Consider the following 5,185-nt stretch of genomic DNA (forward strand, 5'->3'; position numbering starts at 1 on the left):
ACCAGTTGTGTAATACCCCGCATTTGCTATTCCTGTCTACACATCCCTTAGGGAGGCTAACTACAGACCTTAGGTAAAGGTTTCTATACCAATTCTATTGAATATCCATTGGGTTTATTATTTAAACCCAGGATATTTATTGTGGTTAAGACATTTAATGTGATTATAAATTGTGAAGGCAAAGATACAATATTTGCCTTGCCTTGTTTTGTAACATAGATCTTTTCATATCAACTTCTCTGACCCCTGTGTGGACCTAGTTGCTCAGTATTATCCATTACTGGCTTCAAGGACACTTTTGACAATCACAGTGGGTACAATTCTTTATTTTCTGACTGCCAACAACCTTGCTGTCAAACACTCATCACCCACTCCGCTGCTCTCTCATTCAGCGGACGTCAATCCGCAGAACAGCAGAAGCGACACTTGGCTCTTCATGGCACTGTGGGACCAGTGTTCCCTCCAAGCTGTGCGCACGTGCGCACGCACACAACTCGACGAGCATGCGCACAGACATTACAACAGAGCGCACAAAGCAGCAGTGGTCCCTTTTTGCAGTTGTGGACTCAATTAATGTGTGTTTCACCCATTAACTACATTGTGTGCTGTGTTTTGAATGATTAAATGTTTAATATCATTTTGAAGTAAAGTTAACACAAATGCTGAACGTCATTTTCCAGTTATATATATGTGATGCACAAAAATGTAAATTTTCTTCCAGAGTTGCACAGCCAAAATCTTTTGCTGCACACAGCCTTCGTAAAATTAGCGGGAACATTGTGTGGGACCCTCTCATCTGCCGGTATACTGCCATACTTCACTGTGCCGCCTGATCCCATCCGAACTCAGCCGCTAAGCAGCGACTGGCCGGATCAGTACCTCTTGGGAGACCACCAGGGAATATCTGGTGCTGTATCCTTATTCAGACAGCAGAAGCAACCAGTGTCTATGGGCAGCATTCCTCTGCACCGCGGATAATCAAGGTGCACCAAAGCACGTAGATTTCCATTCATCACTGAACTGTCAGTCATTGGACCAGGTCCATAAGATTTTTTGTGGTAAAAGTGCAAGGAGCATGTCATGTTCTATATGCATATCCAGTTATTAAGATTGCAACTGAATGTTATCTATTGAATCCCTCAACATTGCTTGTCTCCAATGAGTATCTAACTCAGTAATAGAACCCACCCTAGAATCATTTTTGCCTGCAACCGTGTACAGTCTTTCATTGTGTATTTAACGTGTTTATTGACTACTGTATATATTTTTATGCATTAACCTATAATGATGTGATATTTTAATGGGGAAATAAAAGTTACTTTTTATCATTCACTCATTCCAAATATTCTCACTATTTACTATAAGTGTGCCCCAAAACCCTACTTGTTCTTCCTTTGTCCCTTTGTGACAATTTTTTCAGTTTGTAAGCTGAACTTCCATTTGGGTGCACCACCAACCAAGTACCTCCTTACAGTTTCTCTATAGATTTGGTCACATGTTGGTTTAAAAAATGACTTGTAATTAATTTTGTATTTAAAAATCTTTTTCTTGCCAGTGACAGTCCACCCCACCAGTCTCTACTCTTTTCCATTTGCAAGGGTGTTCACAAATGGATGTTCTTCCTCCCAATTCGACATAACAAATGGTACCCGACAGGGCTGCACGCTCTCCCCTTTGATTTTTGCTCTGGCGATTGAGTCTCTGGCTGAGTGTATTCATTCTCAAGACTTAATCCATGGTCCTGTTATAGGTAGGGTCCCTCATAAAATCAGCTTATTTGCTGATGATGTGTTATTATGTCTTGAGGACCCGGAATCTTCCCTTCCTCACCTACATAATATTCTCGAGGGTTACTCTAAAGTATCGTACTACAAATTAAATACTACCAAGGCTGAAGCTCTGCCGCTTAACTTGCCAGACAACATGGTAATACGTTTGAAAGAAAAATATAGATACATTTGGAAAGCTAAGTCAATCAAATACTAAATAAATTAATTTAGCTAGATACTGCGATCTCATCACCAAAGAATGGATGCTACAGGAGGTGTCCTGGGTTGGTCGTATAGCTGCAGCTAAAATGATACTCATACCTAAGCTAATGTACCTTTTCCGTATAATCCCTCGGTCCCTCCCATCTGCGATTTGTAATAAATTCGATAAGCTGTTGTAAACCTATATTTGGAAAGGGGCTAAACCCAGAATAGCAAAAACCACGTTATCCTGTGCTAAAGATGAAGGGGGTTTGGTGTACCCAAACTTAGAAAAATATCACTCAGCTTGTATATTGAACCAGGCAGGGGATTGGTTCTTGAAGGACAAGGTTAAACCATGGGTGGCAATTGAAAGAGCTATTCTGTACCCTCTAGATCTACCAGACTTGCTTAGATTGCCCCCAGCAATTTCCACATCTAATTTTAATACGTGTAAAGCGGTCCATACAACACTTTTAGCGTGGCACAAATTAGTCTCCTCTAGTACTGTTATTGATATCCATAGCGACCCTAATCCCTGACCTAAATGTAGATTCCTGGGATGCCTTAGGCTTATTGTCTGTACATGATTTTCTTTCCGATGGAACTATAGTACCCTTCTCCCAGCTTCAACTGCAATATCAAGTCCCTAAAAGGGACTTTTACAAATATTTACAAATTCGCCATTGGCTCTGTCCCTAAACCCCCTGTCCGCCTTTCAATACCCAAGTTGATACTTTCTTTCTTGAAGCTTTCGCCACAAAAGGAGGTATCTCTCGCTGGTATAAATACTTGATATCTGAATGTCTGAAAATATGTGGGTGAAAGATTTACCAAATGTATTTTCTGATGAGGTGTGGAAGTTCGTATTCCATTCCTGTTTCAAAATTTCTAAATGTATTAATCATTCAGAGATGTACTTTAAGTTGGTCCACAGGGCTTACCTAACCGCAGACCAACTTCATAGGTTCTGGCCCACTGTCCCCTCGCAGTGCTGGAGACAGTGTGGTTCGGTGGGAAATATTTTGCACATTTTCTGGTCCTTTTTTCTTTATTATAGTTATGCCTTCTTTTATGTTGTTTTGTTTTCTGTGTGTATCCCCTGTTTAAAATTTTGAACTCAATAAAAAATGTATATAAAAAAATAAAAAGGACAAGATGGACAAAAGGTCAAAATACATTAGGTCAACATTGACAAAAGATCAACAGTCAAAGGGTCAACGTGAAAAAGGTCAACAAAGGGCGACACGAGTTTTTCATGATTTTTTAAATATAATTTTTTATTGAAGCACTAAAATTTTGACATTGCATAACAGGTTCAATAAACATCTCATCACGGGTACATTTCACATAGAAATGGGCACTTGGGTTTACATGGACCACAATACAAAATTATAGACAGTGATCTGAAGACAATATAGAATGTAAAGTATTTCTCAGTGACGTTAGGGTTTAAAAGGGAGGCTTCCCGGTCTCCAAGACAGTCATATTGTACCAGGTGGACAAGAATACAGTCTTTCTGATAATGTCTCGTTCTGAGGCAGAGAGCGTAAGTATATAAGGCAACCAGATATCAAAAAACTTGGATGCCCGGGATTCCACATCTAGTACACATTCTACCCAGTCCATCTGATACATATAAATCAATCTGGGCATAAACAGTGTTATTGATAAATGATCTGATTGTATCCATTTTGACAATATGGTTTTCTTTGCCGCAGTGGCTATCCTGGCTAAAAGGAGGCGTGTCCCAGACGTTAGTTTAGGATTTTTTTTTACAAAAAAAACCTACTTGTTCATACTTTACCTTCCATGTGGGATAGAGTTAGGTTTTAATAGTGTGCCAAGCGCAGCAAGACACTGTGCCCAAAGCAAGGCGAGCACAGCGGTACACTTATACGGTGTCCATGTTAACCTGTATCGACATACTGTAGACACCAAAAAAACATGAAAAACTCATGATGACCTTTGGCGACCTTTTTCATGTTGAACTTTTGACTCTCAACACTTTGACCATGTCCACCTTTTGTAGATGTCAATCTAATGTATGTCGACCCAATGTCCATGCTAAACTTTGTCGACCTTTTGACTGTCGACTATTAGTAGTCGACCTTTTGACTGTAGACCTAGACACAGATCTAATATACCACAACCCTCCTTCTTTATACTGTATTACAAGTTAGTAGGATGTCTAATTAGCTAAACACATACACCATACGAGGCCCTCCAACGTCACTCCCTCCAACAGGGACAAAATGCTCCCTCTTTATTTATGGATCCATGACTGCCGTCACCTGTTCCGAACAAAGAACAAATTAATAAGAGAGGTAATTCCACTCAGTGGGGGGGATCTTCTATTCAGTAATTAAAATTCGGTCTCCCCCACACCAGAGGTGCATTTCACAAAGCAAAGAACCGGTAGTCCCGTTTATGCATGGCGTCCATGAAAATTCCAGGGTTTAGTGGCAACAGCTTATTGGGCACATGTAGCACACACCTCTTCCCTTACTGGGCACATTTAGCATCGCCCTTCCCTCCTTATTGAGCCCAATTAGCACCCCCTCCTCCTTTACTGGGTGCACTTAGCACCTCTTCCTCCCTTACTGGGTACTTTTGCACCCCTTCCTCCCTTACTGGGCAATTTTGCAACCCTTCCTCCCTTACTGGGCAATTTTGCACCCCTTCCTCCCTTACTGGGCACTTTTGCACCCCTTCCTCCCTTGCTGGAAACACTTATCACCCCTTCCTCACTTACTGGGCACACTTAACACCCCTTTCTCTCTTTCTGGCAACACTAAGCACCCCTTCCTCCCTTACTGGGCAATTTTGCAACCCTTCCTCCCTTACTGGGCAATTTTGCACCCCTTCCTCCCTTACTGGGCACTTTTGCACCCCTTCCTCCCTTGCTGGATACACTTATCACCCCTTCCTCACTTACTGGGCACACTTAACACCCCTTTCTCTCTTTCTGGCAACACTTAGCACCCCTTCCTGCCTTACTGGGCACCTTTGCACCCTTCCTCCCTTACTGAGAGCATGTAGCACCCCTTCCTCCCTTACTGGAAGCACTTATCACCCCTTCTTCCCTTACTGGGCATTTTTGCACCCCTTCCTCCATTACTGGGTACTTTTGCAACCCTTTCTCACTTTTTGGCAATACTTAGCACCCTTCCTCCCTTTCTGGAAACACTTTGCACCCCTTTCTCCCTTACTGG

General features: G+C 41.8%; 1 pseudogene; it reads left to right on the top strand.

The window, feature by feature from the left end:
- The first annotated feature begins 802 nt into the window (after positions 1-802).
- Positions 803-919, top strand: LOC146039913 (5S ribosomal RNA; annotated as a pseudogene).
- Positions 920-5,185: the final 4,266 nt, after the last annotated feature.

The sequence above is a fragment of the Crinia signifera genome, chromosome 9, assembly GCF_055691185.1.
Source record: "Crinia signifera chromosome 9, ASM5569118v1, whole genome shotgun sequence".
Taxonomy (NCBI): Eukaryota; Metazoa; Chordata; class Amphibia; order Anura; family Myobatrachidae; genus Crinia; species Crinia signifera.